Below are 25,887 nucleotides of genomic sequence, written 5' to 3' on the forward strand. Positions count from 1 at the left end.
GCTATGGATCCAGACTTAAAAACTTGCCTTCCTAGAAGTTGTATTAGTAGTCTCCTAGAATTGGAGGGATATTACTTGTTCACTACCAATCTGTAATGTTTTACAGAGAGTCACTTGCCAGGAGAGAATTGCTGGCTCTCTTAGAAATAAAGATGGAGGATCTTACAAGGATTTTCAAAGACAAAAATATTGCAAAAGATGTTAGTATTTCTTTCAAATTATTTTTAATGGGTCCTATTTAGCCAAGTCCTGCTTCTACATTTCCCCCTATAAAACATATTTGAAATGAGATAAATATTTCCCATGTTTAACTTGATATAATAAAACCTATTTTAATATCATAAAGTTAGACTGCATCCCCGTAATACTGCACTAATTATAATAATGTTATACCTTAGTGAAATATTATTCACACGTGTAACTGAAATCTTCCTGTTAGTGAAATTGCAGGGATCTTCCAACAGGTTTCTTTTGGAAATAATTCATTAGCTCCACATTTTAAAGGAATTATGAGCTAACACTTAAATAAAGAACTATATTTATAAATATGCATTTTATAGCATCTATAATTAAAAAAAATTACTGTTCAAACACCTGGATTCAAATCTCACCTCTGTCACTTACTATGGCTATTTATTTAAACTTGTTAAGCCTCAGTTTCTTCATCTATGATACAAGGGTAATTTTAACACCTAATTCATACAGTTGTTTTGAGGATTAAATGAGATAAGGCATATAGTATTTATCACAGTGCTTGGCACATAGTGTGCACTCCATAAATATTATCCATTATAATTATCTCTTATGATTTAATCATAGTGGGCTGGTCTAAATTTAGCCTTTACATTAAGCTAAGAACCACTGTTTTTAGGATGTTATTTATACTAATACAGAAAATTTTAATGCTTTAGTCTTAGTTTCTTGACTTTCATAATGATCTATTTTGTTAACAAGAGTTCAATTTTTTGCATTTGAATATTTGGAAGTGATCTTCCAAGAACCATTATTCCTATTTTAATTAACAAAGATTTAGCAGGTGCCTAAGAAATGTCTTCAAGTGATCTAAATGACAAAATCGGTTAAAACCCAAACTCAAGATAGGTTACTAGCTACATCATTTTTTCAATAAAAATAATTTCCAGCGTTATGCCTTTAACACTACTGCAAGTAATAAGAAAGACCACCTGTATTTATAGTATGCTTTACCTGAGTATGTGTGAGCCAATATGCATTAAATGCTCACTATGCACAGAGCACTTCAATACATCCAGTCACAGTGAGTTATTACAGAGCTTAAAAATATCATCACTGTTCTTAAAAAACTTGCAATTCAATGAAAAATATATAAGTATGGTTACCACAATAACAAATACATAGAAAGTAACAACAGGTGTGGTTATTAAAGACCATATGTAGAAACTGGCCAATTTGCAAATGAAACAAATCAATTTTTCAACTACAGTATAATACTTAAGAGCTCTCAGAATTATTAGATGTATGACCTCAAACTACAGATAAGAAGGAAAAAGAACTCCCCTGCTAAGTAGCAGCAAGCTCTGTGGGAGAGTTTTCTGCTGATAAATCTCTCTCTCTCTCTCTCTCTCTCTCTCTCTCTCTCACACACACACACACACACACTCAGTCACACACAATTTTCAAAGCTAGAATAACTCAAGTACCTTCTAACTGATTTCAAGATTTTGTCCAATCTTATTAAAGGAGATCATTTTACTTTGCAAAGGTAGTGAGTATTTCAGATGAATTTGACTTGATCTTAGTATTTGTCCATTCCTCTAGATTATCTGTAATTACAAGACCTACTTCATAGGATTATTTTGAGATATAAATGAAATAATCCTTGTTGGGTTTAGCACAACACCCAGTATCTACCAAGTGCTCATTGCTGGTTAATGATTCTTTTTCTTATTGTTATTCGGTAAATACTATGTAACAGTGCTAGCAGATTTTATGGAATGCCTAGTCATGGCCCTGCTAGTCCATAAAGCACCTTTGTGCACATTAGGAAAAAGCAACCCTCCCCCTGGACTAGTGGATGGTACAATCCCAAGCCAAGGGGCACACCTGAGGGAGCTGAGTAGCAACCCGCCTCCTATCCAGGCTCCTTTCAGCTGGGTATCAGCCCTGAATAAAGTACCTGCAGGTGAGGAGGGAGAAAACACCTCCTGAACAAAATGTGTTTTAAAGCAGAGGGTGAAATGCGGGAAGAAGCATTAGAAAACACATAGGAATATTAGGAAATAAATCAAAGAAATTTATTCAAGGGGATGGCAGGTGTGAATGTTAAAGAATAATGTACTTCATAAGCAAGATTCTTTATTAAAGTAGATAGGGACTCAGACATAACAGAAGAAGAAGGAAATCATCTGGATGGGGAAGAGAGGGTTAAGGGTAAAATCCTGAAGGAACATGGTGTACGTAGAACCATATAGATAAAGGTGTAATGAGAAACTCAGATACTATGGGTACGGGATGAATTGGTATGAAGAGATGAACCAAATTCAGTTCCTGGTTGTAAGTCTTCATACAACTAGTCATTTCTATCAATACTACAAAATTTAATATATACTGGTGGGCTGATTCTCAGAAAGGGAATATCTATAAACTCGTTCACTGGAGCACTACATCAGCTAATTTCCACAGTGAGAACCTCAGGTCCTATAAAGGGAAGTGTGCAGAGGCTCTCTCCAGCAAACTTACACTTCATCTAGACACCTGGCATTGGTTAGTTTTGCAAGTGTCTCTAACAACAAAATCTCCACTTAGTCAAATTTGCCAGGGATCACTAGTTTTCGCACATTTCCTTCCTCTTTGTCATTTGTATTTATCATCCTTGGCACATTCTGGCCAAATGCTTAATATTATCCATGCCTACTCTGCTCTTAACCCAGACCGTTCTGATGGCACCTTTCATTGAGCTCTTGAGAATAATGAGTTAACTCTCCTATATTCTTCAAGTTTTCATTGATTGTTCCTTTAACAATCTGGCTTTCTTTCTCAACCTCTCCAATGCAAATGATTTCTTGTGTGACCCCCCACTCCTCAGTTCCTCTTTGCCAATTACAGATCACTGTTCTACCAACTTCTCATTTTCAAGTCCTAGCCATAAACTTCTACCAATCTATTCCTACCCTCATAACCCTCCTCCATGGACTTTAAAGGTTTAAAGGTTAGTCTTTGTCCTATTCCTTCTCCTCAAAAGTGACCTTAATAGCCATACTGACCACTAGCACTTCCTGAACTTCAGTGATCTTCATTTCCACCCACTCCAATTATCTACCATTACCACTATCCTAATAGCTATGACCTACTTCATATCCCAGACTCTGAACACTATAACCCTCAACTCTCTTTCCACTATTGATTTCTCATTCCAGTAAACACTCATTTTAATCTCCCATCAATTCATCAAAACTCTTGGTTTCACTTGCCTCTCTACCCAGCTTCATTTGCAACCATTTCAAATACATCAATAGCACCCTCTGTTCCTTCTCCTCTGGAAATTTTGCTATGCAAAACTTAAAAATTTCCAACTTTGGATATTTTCTAGTCTATTGTCTTTACTGTCAGTTTCTTTACTCTCATTTCCAAGATGCTAAGCACTGCTAAAAAAAAAGCCACCAAACCAAGCTTCTTGGGGCTAAAGCAAATGTGTATCTAACTTCAGTAAGGCTTTTGTTATGGCTAAGTAATCCATGTTGTCTTTCCTTGTGTCCACTTAAGCAGGTTCACATTTCCCACGATGCTCATTTAAAACCTTTCCTGCTCTCTTCAACCTCAAACTCCATCTCACCTACTCTTAGTCTTAGCAGATAACCTCACCTGTACTAAAAAGCTGAAATTCTCTCAGCTTCCCTCTTCTTCACTTCATACCTCAATATCTGTTCTATCTGCTGGATATTTAGAAATTGTTCCTCCTGCTTTTCAGTGTGAACCCTGGACATTTGACTCTTCACTCATCTCTTTCTAACTTCTATTGTATTCGTTATGTGAACAATTTCTTATATCTTTCATTCCCTACATAGATTCTTCCCAAGTCAAACAAACAAAGAAAATAACCTCTCTTAATCTCAAAAGCCGGTCTAAAGATACCATCTCCTCACCCCTTTCTTTTGTGGTTTAAGCCACAAGTGACCGGGCTTCCAAAGTGAGGGAAAGGCAACAAGGTGGTATGTACCATAATCCACTTGGATGTAGAAAGAAAACAGTCAAATTTTTCACATTTATTTTAATTTAATCTAGTTTATTTATACTTCCATACATTTTATAACATAACATATGAGTGCAAGAGCGTATGTGTGCAACTCATAAATACATAAATATATGAGTGCAGTAGGTTATGTATATAACTTCTAAATAAGTAAATTTACAAAAATTAAAACTGTGTGCTCAAATGTATTTTACTGACAGGGTGTGCACTCAAAAAAGCTTGGAGAACAGCCAATGGCAGCTCAGAGCTGAAGGGGAATACCTGAAGCCTCTCTTGTCACGCAGTCCAGAATTTAATTCCTCTAATTTCTGTCTGAGCGTGGGTTTAAGAATAGAGAGAGAATGCTGCTGAATTTAAGCCTCCCTTTACAAAGAAAAAGAAGAAAGGACAACAAGGTTGAGGAAAAAACCCCACTGGCGTAAATAACTGAAAAGCAGCACAGCAATCAGAGCTTCCTTGCACAAGAGCACCACAGGCTAGCATACACACACGTGCTAATTGGATGGTGGGTAACAGGCAGAGAGCATCAAAACTTAATTGGACGGAGGGGCTCAAGACCCTTTTAGAGGGTCCTCAAGGTCAAAACTATCTTTCTACTAACACAAAGATGTTATTTACCTTTTTTACTCTCTCAAGCATACAGGAGCATTTTCCACAGGCCACATTACATGTGATAATGCAACAAAGTGAATGCAAAGCGGATTTGAGATCCTGACTGTCCTATATTAAGACAGATATTAGAGATTTTCAAACATGTAAAACACCATTACTCGTCTCACTTAATTATTTTTATGTTAGAAAAGTTATTTTTCATTAAAAATGCTATGGTAACATAATGAACTTATAAATGTTATTTTAGATAAATTAATAAAACATTTTAAAAATGTTTCAGTCTTTCATTTCTAACATGGTAAATATGAATAGCTAAAATCCACGTAAACAAAACCTTTTTGTGGTCCTCAATAATTTTTTAGAGTATAAAGCAGTCCAGAGACTAAAATATTGAGAATGGCTATAATAGACATATAAATGAGATTTAAGGTCTGGGCTGCAAATTTGGATCCAATCAAAAATCTGTCAGAAAAAACTGTGATTAAAAAGAATGGAGTAGGCTTCTCTGGTAGCGCAGTGGTTAAGAATCTGCCTGCCAATGCAAGGGACACGGGTTCCAGCCCTGGCCCGGGAAGATCCCACATGCCGCGGAGCAACTAGGCTTGTGCGCCACAACTACTGAGCCTGCTCTCTAGAGCCCGCGAACCACAACTACTGAGCCCATGTGCCACAACTACTGAAGCCCGTGTGCCTAGACCCCGTGCTCTGCAACAAGAGAAGCCATGACAATGAGAAGCCCACACACTGCAACGAAGAGTAGCCCTTGCTCGCCGCAACTAGAGAAAGCCCACGTACAGCAATGAAGACCCAACGCAACCAAAAATAAATAAATAAATTTATTAAAAAAATAAAAAAACAGAAAGAATGGGGTGTTTGTAAAAAAAAGAAAAAGAAAAATCACCATCTTGCTCAAGAAACCAATGTTACCTAATATAAAAAAACCAAAAAGAGAACATTTCTCTTAGGAAAAAAACTCCACACTGAACCTTTGAAGCTTCTGGGACTATAGGTTCTGCATTCAACTTCTTATACAGAGGTTTTGGCCATGTAAGCATCTACTTAAATAACAGAGTGTAATGTTTAAACATACAGGTATCATTATAGTACATGATAAAAATCAGTAAACTGTATGAGCTGTAACTTATAGCAAATTACCTTCGTTTATCTCATGGTGTTTAACTTCTGAGTAACTCCCTTTCCTTAAGACCAAACTTTTTTTTTTTTTTTAAAAAGATTTTTTTGATGTGGACCATTTTTAAAGTCTTTATTGAATTTGTTACAATACTGCTTCTGTTTTACGTTTTGGGCCGCAAGGCATGTGGGATCCTAGCTCCCTGACCAGGGATAAAACCCACACACCCTACACTGGAAAGCGAAGTCTTAACCACTGGACCGTCAGGGAAGTCCCAAAATCAAGCTTCTTGAAGGAGTTGGCTATGGTTGCTGCTCCACTGCCTTCCCATTTCTTGTTCCCTTACAGTATGGCTTCTACCCCAATCTAAAACCCTAAGCTTTGAAAGGTTGCAAATGAACTCCACCAACAAAAATGATAATCTCCTCCCCTTTTCTGACTTACAGTGTAGCACAAACTTCATGATTTAAAAGTCAAGTAGCACAAAACAGCCTATGTTTTCTCTTTTCACAAGATTCCTCTTCCCAGAAGCAACTGTTTTTCTTCTAAAAATAATTAGCATGATACCTAAATATCCATAAGCTTATATAGCTATTTCTTGATTCATTCATTTCAGATTTTACCTATAGTTTCCTGCTCTGATAGCTGAACCTTCATCTTTAAATGGATATCAGCATTCATTGTTACCACTTTTAGTTTTCAAGCTTCTCTCTTCCTTTGACTTTCACCCCACTATGCATCATCCCAAAATATACCACAAACTCATAAAAATGTGTACAATTTATTTTGTTTGGTTTTACAATTTTTCATACGAAGAGTGCTTAAAATGTAGACTATTACATATCTAAGTTATTTGTGCTACTCATTGTAGATAATTTTAAATAAGTAAAATTAATAATTTTAGATAATTTCAGTACACCATTAGGAGAAATTCCATATCAAAATAGACAAGCTATAAATAAATTTTAAATATTTTTACATTAGTTAAAACATGATGCCACTAATACAACTTAGCCTATATCATATGCTTTCCTAGAAGAGTGGCAACTGACAACAGTTACTAGGCTCAACATTTATTTCTTAGTTAGTAAATAATCTACTGAATGTCAGATATTATATTTCAAACTAGATGAAAGGAAATAATACTTAAAAATATATTGAGAAATATTATTGAGGGATGCTGTGGAATCACTGCTTTACAAATATTTAATGGATGCTAACTATCTAGGCCTTATATGAATGATTAAAATTGAAATAAAAGCAGAGTTTGGTTATAATATTAACATCTGTTATGAAGCCTTCCTTTAATGCATTTGCATGACCTGCCAGCATGATAGTGCTATGACAGAACTCATTCTCAAGGAGGACTGTGGCTATCAGAGAGACTTAATTCTACTGCATTAATGTCACTATAGGTGAAAAATGTTAGCAGGATCTAGAAAAACTAGTACTACTTACATTTCTGATTTATAACATAACTATCCTGAATAATATATTTTATACATGTACATGTTTAACTATTCACTCTTCTCTTTAGGCTAGAACAATCTAGCCTAAAGCAATGTCTTCAGCAATCTGGGCTCCAGAAAAGAGTACATTTAGCACCACTGTCACAGAGGCCCCTCCAGATTCACCAGATGAGTCATACAGTTCCAGATACTAAGATTCTAATTTACCTAGCTACCTCATTTTGAATTCTTGGCCTGCTGCCCACATGTAAATTTAGAGAGGATTAGAGAAAGACTGAAGGCTTACAGTTGGTCATTATGCTCTGAAAACATGACTTTTCATACATGCAATATGATAAATTTCAGTTGTCCCCTGTGCTTCCAAGAAGCAAATGTTTTAGAGCATAACATGTAAATTCTAGTACAGTCTTAAACATGGACTTCTATATCTCTATTCTATTATCTTCTATATTAGAGTAAAATGGGCTAAAATACGTACTACCATACATTTCAAAAGTTATGTGAAGTGGTAGTCAGAAAACATACAAGTTTGCTAGAAGCCAGTAACTAGAATGGAAGAAATAAAGGTGATAATACTACCATTACCACTGTCCCCAAGAGTAATGTCAGCTATTAGCTATTTCCTTGAATAAAATACTAGGCTAGAAATGTTTGTCCCAAACAGTTAAGTCTTACTTTCTCATGAGTGCACCTGTTCTAAGAATAAATATATGGAGAAATCCTTTGGTCTTACTAATTAAAATTAAGATTGGTTTACTGTTCATTAAAGAACATCTAAAACACTTCACAACATGATTAGGTGTGTAAATAAGCCACATGCTATTGAAAAGTCCAGCAGGAGAGAAATTAACCAGGGGACTTGATGGAGAGTCAGAAAATTTAATCAGATGGAAGGATGCATGCTCAGTATATCTAAAATTTCTCCAGTTAAGGAAAAAAAAGCATGAAATTTTAATTTCTCTTAGGCGGAAATTATGGCTTAATTTATTTTAGTTCCAGTGTTCTAAATTTGTGCTTTTAAGAGCAGGCTTACTTTAATTGTAAACATTTAGCATCACATGTGAGCCTCCTAGATTCTTTTATGACTAAAGAAAATTAGTCATAATCTAGTCTTCACTGAAAACATACATCTCTGCCTAAGTGTTTTGTTGGTAAAGAAACAGGTCTCATTCTCCTTAATCTGTAGCTTTCTGTACATTATAAATTTATTTCTTGATTTTGTGCTTAAAATCTATGTTGTCCTTTTTCTTTCATATTCTTCCATATAATCAAAGCCATGTGGTTGCCTTTTAATGATGTTCTAAGCATTTATTCAAACAAGAAATACAATAACAGGTTAGGAATGTGGAGTCCCCTAAGTCATGTCTACTAGTTAAAACTTCAAAGTAAAGACATAACATTTTCATCAAGATTCTGTTCCTCCTTCTACCTAAAGTTTCAGTCATTTAATAAGAAAGAAAATCTGTGGATACTGATACATGGGAATATTTTTATTGTGGTTTGACAATCAAACGATTTAGTGTACTTTGAAAATCAACTAATTAATGTCCTGAATTAATATCTTAATAGAACAGTCTGTTTAACTATAGTAAGCTTTATAATTAATACATGAAAAATTTCTTTGTTCACATGTAAGCAAGACATGGCATGTAGAGTCACTGAGAAACCCTGCATACATTTAATGAGCAGTTCCACTGCAGGAGTCTCCTCATTCAACACATACTTGGGTTGTAGGATACCTGACCTCAGGGGTGAAGTTTTGTTTGTTTATACCTTGTGAAGGCAAGGGTGAGAGGAGCCACAGGAGCCCTAAGGTCTCTAAATCAAGTTCCTTTATCCAAATTCTGAAATAGTGTCTTCCCAACTTTTCTATGCTGTCTTGGTCACGGATCATTTGATTAGAAGGAACAGATCTGCTTAGGTTAGTACAGAAGAAAGGGAATTTACTGAAAGGATATAGGACCCTTACTCAGAATCTTTGCAAATTCAGAAAAGAATAGCTGAGTCCCATGAAAGGTACCTTCCAATTCCTTCTTTCATTCATTTACTTGTCTATTCATTCAACCAATATTTATTGAGTACCTGCTATGTGCCAGGCATTGTCTTAGGAGCTGAGGAAAGAACTGTGAACAAAACAGATGAAAAGAAAATCACTGCACTCATGAAGCTTACATATTAATATGAAAAGATACATGAATGGAAAAGAATGTAAAATATTTGAGGGAAAATATTCACTGCATTTGACGAAAGTATGGCACATGTGTAAAAAGAGGTTAAAAAGCTAAACTAAGATAAGCTTTGGAAGTGAGGTTGCAAATTATTGTCTTAGGTTATTTAAGATGCAGTAAAAACCCAGTGGAAGTTTTTAAACAGGGTAATGGCATAATCAGGCCAGAGCTTAAGGAAGACCTGAGCTATGAACAGCGGGTGGAATGGATGGGGGGTGGGAGGAGGGCAGGAAGACCAACAGCAAGCATTGCTGCATTCCCAGTAAGATGTGTGGGCCTTAACCTTAGCAATGGGTAGTAAGAATAGAAATGGAGGAGATAAATTAGATGATGGTGGTTACATAAGTAGAATGGACATGCCTTTCACTGAATATGTAAAACTTGAAAAACTGTCAAACGTGACTGACGGTGCCATGAACTGAAAACGGTAAAGACTGTGTGTAGCAGAGGGTAGAGGGTTAGAGAGAATAGAGAATGATTCTTGACTTTTAAATACTTAGTGTGAGATGTCACTACACTTCAGGTATAGATATCCAAGCAATGCAGTTTTTGGAGTCCAGGAGACTTGAAGACCAGAAATATATGTTTGGGAATCACTGCACAGAGTGTAAAGGTAGGAATATAAAGGACTTCTAAGGGATGGAGGGGGTGCTGGAGACAGCTTGCTGAAGGATGCCTGTATTTAAAATTTGAGAAAAAGGAATAATAAATGCTTTGTCAGAAAGTTAAGAAGAGCATAAAAAAATCCAGCAATCTCAACTTAGATTATTGTAATGCATTCTTGTACATTACCTGAGGAAAAGGGATGAAGGAGGAGGAGGTGGGGGTTAGGGCATTATATATATAAACATGCACAAAGTTAAAATATGACAAAAGAGAGGCAAGATGAATATTTTTAATTTATATAAGCTGTTACGTTATTAGGCCACATGCATTTCCCTTCCTCAGCAGGGATATAATATAGGGTATCACAGTTTATCTTAGTAGTACCCACTGGGCTAGTTTTGATTACAGAGAGATTTCTAGGCTAGGGTTTACCATGTTGAATGTAAGGCATTAAAGCTAAAATAAAGAAAGGGTATCTGAGCAAAAGGTTTTCATCATTATTCTTCAAGCTTTAATTACCTTTCTCTAACACTATATGAGGCTAGCTATTTTTATTCAGAGATCTTCTAGCCAAAGATGCTCTAATTACCTTGCCCTGAATAGACTTTGCTCATCCCTATTTATATAGTGCTTTGAACATTTAAAATTTGCCAGTTGTTTTTTAAAAGATGGTATAATACTATACCACTCCAATTTAATTAAACACAAATGTGCTCTTTTTTCATTCCTAACAAAATGAACACAACTAAACAGGGCTTGCATGTTATATAGAAGTAATAAAACAGACATTGTTTGTATATCAGAGTCACAAGTCTTTAGAGTCATATAATGTGTTTAATGTCATTTCCAGGATGAGAAGAAAATAAGTCTTCTAATAAAAATATGTGACATTTGTTCAGAAAGGACAATCATTTCCTTGAGATATCCTCAGACTAGATGTGTCTCACAGATATATTCTTATGAATAACTTTTCTGAGGAATGATGCTATAACAATTTCTCTAGCACACCCAGGAGAAAACATCTCCCTCAAATAGAGAGCTGGGTAGAATACACAATTGCAAATGACATGCCAATTCATCATATGTCATCAGATCTTAACCATTTTTTCTCTGGCTATGGTACCATTTAGCTAAAAAGCAGTCAAGATTCTTCCAAAGAGAACACTGCAGAAATGATGGAAAACTATATTAAGAAGTAAGAAAATAACCTTGAGATTCAATAGCAAAGTAAACTGCATAATTGTATGGGTTCAGAGAAAAAGCAAAGGACTGTGAAACAACAGTACATAAAAGATTTACTAAATATATTTCAAGGCACATTGAAAGCCTTGTAGAAAACTGTAGAAAACCACATTAGAAAAATGTTCTCTCCCAGGGTGGTGAAATTAGGGGAAAAATAGTAGATAGGGGATCTTGGGCCTTGTTTTATAACAACATGCTTCTGGAATTGTGTGGGGAGGATATGGGCTCCTCTTCCAGCAGAGTGGAAAATGGTAGAGTCTTTACTATCACTAGCACAAACAAATATATACATGAAATCAGGAAAAAGAAATGCTTTTATTTATTCAAGATGTCATAATACTCATACAATTTTTAATGTACTTACAACTTTAAAACTCTCTTGAAATGCAGCTACAACATGCTAATTCATAGGTAGTGAAAATCCATTCAAGATAAAGCATGCCTTTATCGGCATGACTATATTGTAGAGGATACAAACACTAAATAAAGTGTGTTTTCTGCCTTTAAAGAACTTCTAACTATGTGAGCAATGGCTCTATTTGGTGAATATAAAATATGGTACACTAAAGATACTTAATAGTAAATCAAAATTCATCTTATTATCTATCATTAGGTTATAGTGTTTACTCATCTGATCCACTTCAAACCAATTCACTAGCCTATGGATTACCAAGGCCACTGCAACTCTCGTATATTTTTCCCCCTCTGTGTTTTTTTTGTTTTGCTTTGTTTTGTTTTTACTATTACCACCTCTGAAAGAATGTGCCATGAGAGTAAATCAGTTTTGTTTGGTTTTTGGTTTTCTTTTCTTTTCTTCCTTCCTTTCTCTCTCTCTCTTTCTTTCTTTTCCTTCCTTCCTTCCTTCCTTCCTTCCTGCCTTCCTGCCTTCCTTCCTGCCTTCTTGCTTCTTGACTACAGCTATAGTAAAAAAGAAGTTGTTGCATGGAAGTTTTAAAACTAATGATAACATTAAAGATGGAGGTCATCTATGAGTATCAATTACCTACTACAGTTGTCCCTAAAAACAGATAATAAAAACTGATAGAATAGGGTGTTAGAAGGTACTCATACTTTGTATATCTAATAATTTCCTATGGTATCTCTGATGCCTTTTGTTTAAATATATGAATTCTGCATATCTTTAGTGATACAATGGAAGCACCAGTATAACATGGCAAGACTGTATCAACAAACATAATTCTGGTCACTATATTTTTTAACTTTTAATCAAAGCAATAAATGTACATGGTTTTAAAATAGTATTATTAAGCTAAAGTGAAAAGCCGCGGTGTTCTGTCCCATCTCTCCCCAGTTCTGATTCTTATTCTCCTGAGAAAATCATTTTCAATTCTTTTAGCTATTTCTTCCTGTATTTACACACATATTTCTAACATGCGTACCCTTCAACAAACCCCATTGCGTATTACAGGTATAGGCAAGGTGTGCAATATACACATTATTGAGATGGACCAGTGACCTGGCCAGTATTTTGGGAGACTTTTCTTTTGGAACGGTCAGTTTCCCCAAAGAGGAACCCTTCACTTTCTTCACTGTATAAGTGTGGTTGCTAACATTCTGCCTGGTGTTCTAACTGCTTATGCTAATTACATGAATTTTTTGTGTACCTCTTGCTTATAAAAAGTTCACTGTGTTAAGAAATTTATTTTAATATACATTTCAGTAATTATGAAGAGCAGCAAGTTGTGGTGCACATTTTTATTAACATAATTTTCTATTTATAATTTTCAGTTTCTGCACATGAAATACATCTTTATATCAATTAATAGTTTTCAAAGATAATCAGTAGTTCCAGTAAAATAGCAGAATTTTAGATCTAGAAAAACTTTGAATACCTTCTAGACCCACTCCATCATTGCTCAAAATTAAAAGTTAAGGAAAATTCATAGGTACGTTCCTCAAAAAGAGGGCATATATAACATAATAAATATTTTCTAAATGGATATATTTTATTTCCCCACTGAAAATCTTTTTCAAAGCCAGAGCAACCAAGTGTTTTAAAAACACCTACAAAAAGAAATTATTATGCAATAGAAACATTTTAAGTATTCTAATTGTTAGTATCAATATATAGCTGCTCTCCCAAAAAGTGTTTTTTTAAATAACCAACTTACAGTTGGTTACATAGTGCCTTATGTACCCATCCAAGAAGCAACTAAAAAGATTTTATGGAGGTATAGGGAGAAAAAAAAAGTAATAAAAGTAAATGAGGTGAGAAGACCATGTAGTTTTGAAAATGTAGGTTCTCAAAGGACATGGAAGTTTTTGTGTCTTTCCCAAGTTTTGGCCCCTGCCCTAGATTTTGACTCAGAAAACATTAATAAAAATAAGAGAAGAACGTTCACAATAGAAAATGCTTGTTCCTCAGTTTAGTCACTGAAGTTGCTCTTCTAAGAAATCAGACCACGTCTTCCACTCAATTAAGGTAATGGGCTTAGAGATAACAAATTACAAAAAAGCAACTTGGTATTTAAATACAGCTGCAGGTAAAAACTGTGGCATTTCAATGATTCATCACTCCCATTTAACCATGAAACAATATCTACCAAATCTTTTATAGAAGCCCCACGTCCTGATGAGCGCTGAGTTTTTTCACTGGGATTCAGGGCTGTTGTGTCTCCTCACTCCTTCTCAATCAGGGACTGTGCTTTGCCAAGAAACAAAACTATGGATAGTAATACCTACATCAGAGGGTTAGGGCGACCATTAAGTGACAATGTACGTGGCAATCATGTGAGTTACCTGTCCCATAGGCCCTTCATGAAAGTTAGTTCCTCTCCTTTCTTTTTAAGTTGCACTTACGACGCCCCACTTTTATAATACTTAACCGCACTATCGTGATTGTCTATCAGTTCCTTTCTCTATGAATGCTTGCATAGTAGGAACTCTATATTCCTCGTCTTTGTATCTGGGCATTTAGCTTAGTACTTGGTACACAATAAAGGCTCCCGTGAGTCAACCATAGTGACAGAACTGGTTGACAACTGAATTGAATGGTACCTAAGCAGCAGGAAGGAATAGTAAAAATGAACATTGTTCCACTTATCAGGAGACCTGCCACAAGCAATTTACAGTGGGTAAATCACTTAACATCTCTGGACATCATTTTCTCACTTGTGAAATAAAACGCTTGGGTTAAATGATCCCAAAACTCCCTTCCAGCTATAAAATTTTGTAATTATATGACCGTGACTCTACATGATACAGAATTTATGAGGGTCTAAAATTTATATTATGATATATGAACTTAAGAGTTCTAGGAATAGAGATTTAAAAGAACAGAGAAAGCCAAGAAAGTGACAGGGTGATACATGTTTCAGGTTTTATTTTCTCATACTAAACAAAACTGTCACTGCTGCCACCTCTACTGCTAGCAGCAGCTGCCGTTTACTGAGTCTCAACATGTGCCAGCACTGTGTTAAACTCTTCACGTAAATTTTATCATTTCATCTTCACGAGAATTCTATGGGGTAATTACTGCCATTATGGCCAAGGAAACTAAGACTCAGAGTGGTAGCCCAAAGTCACAGTGGTTGGAGCTAGAACTCAAGCCAAAGTGTGTCTGATGCCAAAACCCACTATTAAGAATACACGTTTCTAGGTATCTATAAGCTTTATAATTCTATATAAAAGAAAATCTCACCATTATAATTATCTAAGTATTGACCTCATACAAATAATAAGAAGCAATCACCCACACGGTACTCTTTCTTATACCAAAATATACCTCTAGTATTCCTAAATGTTCTAAGTCATACCAACTGTATACACTAATTTTAAAACTTTTGATGATTATAATTATCACTATACTGTGCTGTTCCTTTTAAAATTATTGATTCCCATAAAAATAATCAGGTGATTTAAACTTGAATTTCTATGTGTTGTAAGATTTCATCAAGAATATATGAACTACACTATAATCTAAGCCACTTCCTGGATCATAGTGTGTTATATGTGATAACTGATCTTGCATAAAGGAACTCATTTTAAATGTTTTCCCAGTTCTACTATGCATGTTGCATTGTGATATTCTGGCCTTTTGTAAGACTGAAAGAAAAATAACTTTGGGTGAATAATTACAACTTATTAATGTATAGAAAGCATATTCCATTTATAAGAGCTAATTCCTAATATTATCCGAAAGGAACTTAGAATATAAAGAAAAACTCCAGTTGTAGTAAAATCCATAGCACATCACCAACTCATATTGGCTTAGAGATTGTTCCTCTGGAAAGAGAGACTTCTTGAAGTGATAAAATATATAGAAGTTAACAAAAATCATTAATCAAATTCAGTTCATGGTCTGGCATTAGATAATAGAGATCAAAGAGTCAATTCTTAGCTTTTATGAGGAGAAAGTAATGCTAAATAGTCACAATTAAAACTTTGTTTCTGTTAAAAATGCTTATTCCTCATATCCATAGGATTCAATTAATCTTACCTATTGATTAAATTTACAGGAGTCTACACCATAATAACAGGAAATTATTAAAAGCAAGGTTATAAAACATATTTGATTTCAACAAGTTCTCTTTATCAATGAATATCCCTAACCAACATCATGTGAATATTATATAATCACATATAATACTTATAAAAGCATATGCATATTTCTATAAATAGGTTTACATTACATGTAAATCCCTACATAACCTCACTCTTCCTTAGCTGTATCATTACACTCTTACTTGCTCAATTACCATATTCCAGTATGAAACAAAAAAATACAAATTAATTAGTTCAAAGCTAAAAGAACCGAAAGGGCTAAATTATGACATTTTTTCTAAGTATGATTTAGAACTTTAAAATTAAGGAATAAAAATATAAAACTAGTTTTCCAAATGTGATGAAAGTAACTTACCCATGAAACTAAAAGGATCTTGAAATAAATCAAGCCTGTAAGGTAATGTGCTTTCAGGGATTTTATTTTCCCTTCTGGGAGATACTACAATAATCACTGTGTAGTTAAGGCCTCTGAGATAGAAATCAGTAAGTAAAATTAACATACAGGCAGTCACTGTCAGAGCTAATAATACTGTAACATGTAACTCCCGGACATTAATAGAGATACTCAACCAGAGATGAAGTGGCTAATCAGTTTTTTCAGTCAAGCAAATCAATAGCCAGCCTACACAGGGTTTGTAGAATCTTTTGTTCAAATGACAAGGCTGCTGCTCTTTCTAAGCAGTCTTTGTTGGACTGAGAGAGAAAAAGAGCAAAGGAATCCGCGAGAAGCTGCCAATGACAAAAGGGCAAAGAGGGGGAGGGGGAGCATAAAGAACAGGCTCAGAGAACCAGAAATCAGTGCACCAGAAAGACTCCAGGTGATAAAATGAGGGAAACAGAATTCATACAATAAAGAGAGACCAGAAAACCAGTGGAACAAAGGGGTGGGGGAAAGGGAGTTCAGGAAGACAGAATTTACACAAAACACAGTGGAGTTATGAAGGAATGGCTGAAAACGAAAACGCAAGGTAGTGGACGCAATGTACCTTCCTTGGTTCACAGTGTGAACTCTAACTTCAAATTCCACACAGAAGTTCCTTAACTTCCTTGTGTCATTCAATTACAAGTTCAACCTCTTTAAGGAATTTTCCCAACCCTCTTTTTTTTTCTCTTGGGGTGGTGGCTAGTTAAAAGGAGGAGGGTGAGTTGTCTCACGGTCATGGTGAACGGGAGATGGGTGCTGATTCACTTGCTGTGGCCCAGGCAACTGACTGGCTTCACCTTAGACATTTGTCATTCTACCTAGTCACTATCTGTCCTATGCTTGTATCTATTGAGATTTGGCTGGTCTTTTTGGCTGACAACCTTGAACACTGCTATAGCCTATGGGTTTGAGAAGCTTAGTTTTGAGGTCCAGATACTCTGCAGTATCCAGGCTTTCTCTTTACACACCTCGGCTAGCAGACCAGCACTCTTAGAATTTCTCTATCCCTAGACAGTCAGCTTTTTCAGGCAATCCTGCTGTTCTCAGATTCTCTTCTGAAACTAACTGGTTGTTCTTATTTATCACAATCACTATCATCAACACTTCCCTGTCTTCTACTTTGATTTTCAGCCTCTGAAAAGGTATGTAGGGGAATGAAGACACTGACCTATGGCTCTTCTCAACACTAGAGAAGATTTCTTCTGGTGTGGCAGAAATTGCCTATATACCATCCTGAGTCCTTTACATACCATTGTTTATAGTGAAATTATGTATAGATTTTCAAATTTTGCTCTTAATACATGGTGAGGAGTTTCTAGAATTTAGAACACCCTGATTTCTCTCAGACAACCCAAAATGTCATGACTCCTATTTTGTACAGACAAAAAATTAATTTAAAACACAGTTTAAGGGCTTCCCTCATGGCACAGTGGTTAAGAATCCTCCTGCCAACGCAGGGGACACGGGTTCGTGCCCTGGTCCGGGAAGATCCCACATGCCACGGAGCAACTAAGCCCGTGCATCACACTACTGAGCCTGCACTCTAGAGCCCGTGAGGCACAACTACTGAAGCCCACGCACCTAGGGTCCATGCTCCGCAACAGGAGAAGCCACAGCAGTGAGAGGCCCGTGCACCGCAACGAAGAGTACCCCCGGCTCGCCGCAACTAGAGAAAGCCCGCGTGCAGCAACGAAGACCCAATGCAGCCATAAATAAATAAATAAATATTAAAAAAACAAAAAAAAACCCAAAGTTTAAAATATTAGACTTTGACCCAGTAATTCTACTCGTAAGAATTTATCATATTGATAAACTCGTATGTATGCAAAATGATGTATGGTCAGGATTAAAACTGCAGCATTATTTTTTTTTATTGAAGTATAGTCAATTTACAATGCTGTGCCAATCTCTGCTGTGCAGCAAAGGGACTCAGTTATACACATATATACATTCTTTATTATATTCTTTTCCATTATGGTTTATCACAGAATATTGAGTATAGTTCCCTATACATTGGGACCTTGTTGTTTATCCATTCTAAATGTAATAGTTTGCATCTACCAACCCCTCTAGCATTATCTGTAAAAGCATAAGACTGGATATGGTTACTATAGCTGGTAAGAATGAGATCGTTTTATACATACTGATATGGAACTGTACAGAGATATTATGTGAAACAAGCAAAGGTGTACAAGAGTGTAAACTATGTATCTTTTGTGTACACAGAACTGAATGACAGAGATAAAGGGTGGAGGCCAGTGGGGGAGAAAGTAGGGGGAGGAGATTTATGTAAAATTATATCCTTTTGTACCTTTTGAACTTTGTTACTACCCATGAAAATAATTTATTGAAAATAAAACTCAGAGTTGAGCAAATGATTCCTTTATTCAAGGCTGTATCTACCCTCATCTTAAAATAAATAACTCATGTCAGTGATTCCATGGGTGGATGGGGGAAGCTCTGGAACCACAGGAACAAGGGAATACTTGGAACAAGATAAACTTTTAATAGGCCCTAAAGATTCCTCACATCACCATAGGAACTAGGCAAAGTTTCACTCTCTGACATACTTTCATTCCATGAGTTTGTGACACTGGAAGAAAGTAAACTACAACAATGAGATTTCATGGCATACATCTCAGAGGGAGACCCGTTTCCGCCAAGAGTTCCAAGGACTAGAGCAAACACACACCACAGCCTTACTACCCATGTTGGAGAGTCCCACAGGCTTCAGAGGAGTTAGCAGCTTCCTGGAGCAACTCTTCTAACAGTAGCTTAAAATAGCATCAATAAAAGACCAAAGATTATTCTATCAATAAAAGAACAAAGATTTCAGCTGCTAGGAATTCTTTCTAATGGCCAACTTAAAATTTCACAATAACAATGAAAACCAAGGAAAAAATTAGCTTTATTAACTTTAATCATCTAAACTGGAGGCAGAACAATCTAGTGGTTAAGATTCTAAAACCAAATATAAAGAGGCCCAAATCTCCAGAAATCATTTTATTTCACACAGAAAATCCATAAAATATCTTGTAAATTATAACTACTTGGTAGAAATTATCTCAGAAGAACGTTTTTCCCCAAGAAAAACAACAATAATAATTCAACTGAGGATGAAATGAACAGTGTGTCAAGTTCTACCAACTAGTTCCACAGTGCTTTAAATAGCAACAACACAGAGCAAATTTCCTTCCCTACCATGTTCTTATCTTACAAGAAACAGCTTCTATTGGCCCAAGGGAAAAACAGTACATCAACACAAAAGCAACCCAGCCAAAGCTGGCTGTGGCTTTATCTGCAGGAGCCCATCAACAGTATAAGCCCACTTAATTTGACCTAAACCCTTCCAAACCTCCAACAGAGCACTATTTTCAAAAGGCAAGAAACAGATCAATGCCATTTTCTCTCTAAAAAAAAATTATACACAATCAATGTTCTAAATATATGCTCTTAAAAATGCTAGACTGCAATGAAGAAAAGTCACAGAAAAATAAAATTATTTCTTAGAAAATAATAACTAAGTGTAAAATGGCAACTTCCAAGAAGTATTTAAATTCAAATTTAAAGGTGAAACAGATTAAGCTTTGAGATTAAATATCAAGTTTGAAGTCTGAGTAAACTTCAATAGTATATTTAAAAATAAAAGTACATTTTACTGCTAGAGATTGCATTCTGCCTATAAACCTATTATTAAGTTTAATGCTCGGTAGGGTTATGAACTTCTACAGATAAGCAAATAAAGAACTTGAAAACAATACTTTACACATAAATTTAGATCATATGTTTTGACACATTTTTGACACATTTGAGATTGTTACTATATTTCATGAATGTCATTTAATAAATATTTACCAAATACACATTATGCCAGGCTCTGGGAATTCAACAGTGAGCAAAAAAAGACATAGCCCCTGACAATGACAATGAGAAAGACAAGTAAATGGGTAATAATACTGCAGTGTGTTAAGGCTAAGATGGAAGTACAAGGTACAATGGGGCCGCAAAGCAGGTACACTGGACAAGTATGGACGAGCAGGAGGGGCAATGAGTGGCGAAGGAATTTAAGACCCTCCCTAAAAGGTTTCACACGTAAACCAGGACTTTAAGGATCACTAGGACTTATTCAAAGGGAAAGAGGAAGAAGGCTCCAAGTAAAGGAAGCATTATTTGTATGAGAGGAGAGGCAGGGTAGGGTAGGTAGGGAGAAGAATACAGTGCATTTGAGAAACTAAAAGTACTTAATTCATTTCTTAAGAAAATGAATAAAAACATTCTCCCTTCACTCATCAACTCCACTTGTTCATTCATTCAATTAATATTTACTGAGCTCTGATAAAGTTAATGCATATATCAGGACCCACAAAGTGGAGGCAGCCCCGTTAGCCCAGTCCTCTTCACAAATCTAAACCTAAACCTGCACTTATGGGAAACACTTCAGTGTCAAGGAAACCTAACGTACACTAATCACAGTCCTCCAACTCAGCTTTAGCTAGCTTACCTTAGCCTGGAAACTAGGACCTGCTTGACTAATAAGGAAATTCCTGACCTAGCCAATCATGCCCTATTTCTGAGTTGCCTCTTCTAATGCTCTCTAAAACTCCCTTTTTCCCCAGATCCCTCTGCAACAGTGCTCCACTGCTTGTAGGCACTGTACTCCCCCATGGATTGTTTTCCTTTGAATAAAGGACATCCAACTTGTTACTAAGTTGTTTTAGTTTTGTCATTTCACAGCTCCTACTATTAGCTGCCCTGTTCAACAGCAAGGTATCAATATCTTTTTCAAATTATAAAGCCCAAATAAAAGGAAATCAATACACCTTATTAAAGGCTCTTTCTCTTGGGATGACATTACACACGATTCTTTTGAAAAACAACCAGAAAAAGCAATTATTGTAAAATTGGTAAATTCCCCGAGAAGTAATTAAGTCTTAAAATAATTGGCTTACTTTCCCATTTTTCTTATCCCATTGCCTCTGAATTATCATAGTATGTACATCTTAACAGTTCAGTAGGTTGGAAATCTGACACAGGTTTCCCTGGGATAAAATCAAGTGTCAGCAGGGCCGCATTCCTTCTGGAGTCTCCAAGGGGAGAATCTGTTTTCTTGACTTTTTAAGGGCCACTCACATTCCTTGCTTTTGGCTCCCTTCCTCTATCTTTAAAGTAAGGGCTAATCAAGTCCTTCTCACATTGCATCACTCTAACTCTCTTCTGCCTCCCTTTTCCATTTTTAAGGACTCATGATTATACTGAGCCCACCAGCATAATCCAGGATAACCTCTGTATTTTAAAGTTAATTCATTAGCAACCTTAATTCCATCTGTTACCTTAATTCCCCTTTGCCATGTAACCTAACATATTCAGAGGTTCTGGGGATTAGGGATGATAGGGGAGTCATTATTCTGCCTACCATAGCACAGTAAATGAATATTTAAGGTTACTGATTATACACAACATTGAGGAAATTGCAATGGTGGCCTTTTTACTCCTGTGATTTATATCTGCTGGGGTAGATTTAAAAATGTGTACAAAATCATACTGTCAGGGAAAAAAATGCATCTTAAAAGTACTTTAAGTAGGAACTAGATGACTATAGGAATGAGAAAGAACATTTTTAAAAGCTTAAAGGGAAGATGACACATAAAGTAGGTCTTAAAGCACAGGTAGGATCTGTAACAGGCAGAGATGAGAAGGGGTGATATTTCAGGTGGTGGCTTTGCATGACTAAATGGAAGGAAGATTAAAAAAAAAAAAAAGGAAGTCCTACTAGACTGTAACAAGTCCCAGTAGGATGGAGTGACGAGCGCTCAATGGGAAGCAGTGAAAACTGAGAATTTCAAGGAGAGAGTAGCCAAAAATTAAAATGTGGCAGAGATGAAGGAATGCAAAGTCAAAGAGGTCACTGGAGTTTTAATTAGTGGATCACTGGTGAACTTCGAATAAGCACTTAGTCAAGTGCTGGTGGCAGGAGCCAGATTGCAGTTTTTACAGAAGTGAGCTGGCGCAAGTGTAAATGGCTCCTTTGACATATATATATTTTTAACATTCTCCATTTGTTTTATTGAACCAATATAAATGCACCAAAAGTATACAACAACACTGTGGAAAAAATAATTATAGATGAATACCAGCAAGTTAAAATCAGTGATATGTAAAAATAAAATATCGTCAACAGGTATATTTGAATTCCAGAACTAAAAGACTGAATAAACATTTAAATATAAACTACTCAAATGGAGTAATAAATTGACCACATTAGTAGAAAAGGGGTTAAAAATCATGTAATCTTTAAAAATGTAAAAGTGATCAAATTGAAAACACATTCATAATAAAAAATTCTTAGCAAAGTAGGAACATGAGATTTCTGAATCTGATAAAATTCAGAGGAATCCTGCAGGAGACATAGTTTTCATAGGGTTAATTAAATTTTAACTATATTTTTCTATTACCTTTTGAATAGAGCCCAAATGCAGAATAAAAAAAAAAACACTTTTCAATACTGTGTCTTTTCTTTCAAAACACTTTTATGACACTGTATCCTTCTACTGAGAGGAAAGCTGGGTGGTGACCATGCCATCACTAATTCCCTTTTACTAGAGAGCATTCTCATCTTGGCAAGGAAGGAGTTGAGGCAGGAAATTCTACTGGCATTTTTCAGCATCACCAAAGGACAGATGGCTGGGTAGCAAGAGGACAGAAATCCAGTGATGTGCTCTAGCATCATGTTACTTTCCGATTTTTAAGGACAAGTAAGTGGTAAGACAGCCATGGGTCCAATAAAAGAAGACAAAGCAGCTTATGAGCAGAATGGTGTTGGTAGCTTGGTTTCAGGAGACAGTCTGGGAGAAAGGTTGTTGCCGCGAAGATTCTGAACTGTCTTGTGATGATTGCAGAGGAGCATCACCATGTAGCCACTAGTCCAGATCATGAGGTTGATGCAGAGGAAATTCTAGATGAGCATGGCACTCTGAAATACTGCTGACACCCTGTAACCCCCTTGCTTTGTTTTACAGTAAGCCAGAGAATAGCCAGGTTGGGCAGCTGAGGCATTGGTAACGGCTTTATTGTTTGTGATGATCCAGATGTAGACGAGCATATTGATGACCCAGAAAAAGAGGAACGAAGGCAAAATGCATGTGGAGATTTGGGGTTTGAGCCATGCCCGCTTAGAGTTTCTGGGGCTAATTCTAATGGCCTGAAAAGTGTTCAAGACAGAAATTGTGCAGAGAGAAATGCCTTGAGTCACCCTATGAATGTACAACAATGATTTACAGCCAATATCACCCATTATAGGCCAAATTCCAAAAGATGACATTGCATCTTGAATGCCCCTGAACAAAATGGTCATGATATTAGCTAGGGTTAGGTGCATGAGAATCATACCTGTGGGCTTCTTCTGGTATGGATGAATTTTTTAAATGTACATGTATAATATTAATAGGAACGGTTTTCCCAGATACCCAATGCCAACTTAAAAGATGAAGAAAATTCCCAAAATGGCATCACTTGAATACCTAGTTCTTACAAATTTTGTAGAACAGTCTAAAAAGGACCACACCTGTGTTATATGAATAAAAATTGGAAATAACTGAGTCACAGGAAGAAAATATCAATGTAATAATTCTGTCTCAGAGGAAGAGACTTCTCAGCTACCCAGAATTCCAAAATTCTAGGTCTTTCCCAAAGGTCAAATTTGCAATTGGTAATTGACAATTCTTCTCCTAAACATCAGAGTTAATTTCAACTATACTCTTGTATTTTTAAGCAGTCTGGTTAAAATATCCCTGAGAGCCATTATCTATTGATGTTTTAGGACAATTTTTGTGTTTTTTATTTATTTCAGTATCTGATTTAGTAGATTCATGGAATATTAAGGATAGAATTGATGGCTGCTACTGTGACAAAGTTACTTGATGAGCTTGTTTATGTAGATTGTTTTGAATTTGTGTATCTAAAATCTTTCTCATCAACAACATTCTTCTCATTCAATAACATAGTGAGTTCTCTCTTATTGGCACTTACCTTTCATTTGGCTGTGCAGCATCACGCATGTGTTTCTATTCCAATCTAATGTCCTTCAGACCAAAGCTACATAAAGAGCATTTCTAACATTTAAGAACCAAACTTACTTCTTTAGCTATAATCCTTCCTTTAACACCCTTTCACATTTTCTTCACTATAATTTTTACCATCTAGGAATATAATCTTATATTAATGCAGGGTCTAGTATGTATGACATTCTGTATCACAGATCTCATTTTCCTCACTTGGTTATATAAACTTTGCATTGTTATCTTTATTTTGCAGACAATGAAACTGAATTTCAAGAAACAAACACCTGTGTCTACATTTACTGTGTGTGCGGTTGCTGGTACTATGGCTTGAACCCAGATTCATCTAATTTCAAACCTTCACTGATGACGTTGGAGATAAATACATTGTCCTAATCAATGTTCAATGCTTGTTTTACAATATCTTTTTGATGTCTGATTGCTGTTTTTAATGAAAAACTCTGTTATCACTGCTTCAATTGCATGACATTTTTCTAGCTCTTTTTAAAAATTTCCAAAGACTTCTGCTAGCATTGTATGCATACAGTTACATTTCTGCCTTAACTTTTAATTATGTAGGGCACCAACCTCACTTTTACTTTACTCTGATGCATTCTTCCCTCCACCTTCTTATTATTCTATGACCCAAACACCACTTATATACTGATAGAGCCTAATAGTTGATCTATAACCCAGACCAGTCTCTTGAATTCCAGGATAACAGACAGTGGCCACAAAGGACTTCCCAGTCTCTCCTGGGCATGTTCTTCCTCTCCTAATATTCTTTTCTTGATCAGTAAAATAAATAAATCTAGGTTCAAAAAGCAAAATCTTTTTAAAAGGAAGGTTGAGCAGACAGTAAGATAACAGGTTCGGTAGTACGCAGTATGCCAAGGGAAAGGAGTCAATGAAACTGGACAGATAAAGAAGAGTAAGAGTAAAAAGTCAGATCAAAGACACAGGTTGCAACCCCCAAGTCAATACATGAGGGTAAAGAAATTTGTAATAAAGTCACTGACAGTGTCAATTAGAAATCTCTGTTCTAAAATTTTAATTTGGGGAGAGGGGAATAGTAAAGCAAGATTCACCTACTAACCTCACTTTACAGATTGACTACTGGGCTAACAAGTCCATTGAAAATACTGTCTGTCTTCATTCTTACCGGATTCAAATATGAAATTTCCTAGGAAATTCCACAAGCAAAATTACACAGGCTCTTAGGCAAAATTAGAACTAAAGAAAGCCTATAGCAGTAATGGTCACCTCCCAGCACGTAAGAAAATACAAACTCAACCGTTGCCAAGTTTTACTGATGGTTCCCTTTAGAAGAAGATAAATATATTAACTGTTTGAATTCGTAAGATATGG

At 35.9% G+C, this 25,887-nt stretch overlaps 1 protein-coding gene across 6 annotated transcripts in view; it reads right to left on the bottom strand.

Moving 5' to 3' along the window:
• Positions 1-25,887, bottom strand: part of RABGAP1L (RAB GTPase activating protein 1 like) — a 682,268-nt gene that overhangs the window by 385,705 nt on the left and 270,676 nt on the right. The gene's annotated exons all lie outside the window — the stretch shown is intronic.

This window comes from Aethalodelphis obliquidens, unplaced genomic scaffold (assembly GCF_003676395.1).
Source record: "Aethalodelphis obliquidens isolate GAN/ISIS:26980383/991018 unplaced genomic scaffold, ASM367639v1 scaffold55, whole genome shotgun sequence".
Taxonomy (NCBI): Eukaryota; Metazoa; Chordata; class Mammalia; order Artiodactyla; family Delphinidae; genus Aethalodelphis; species Aethalodelphis obliquidens.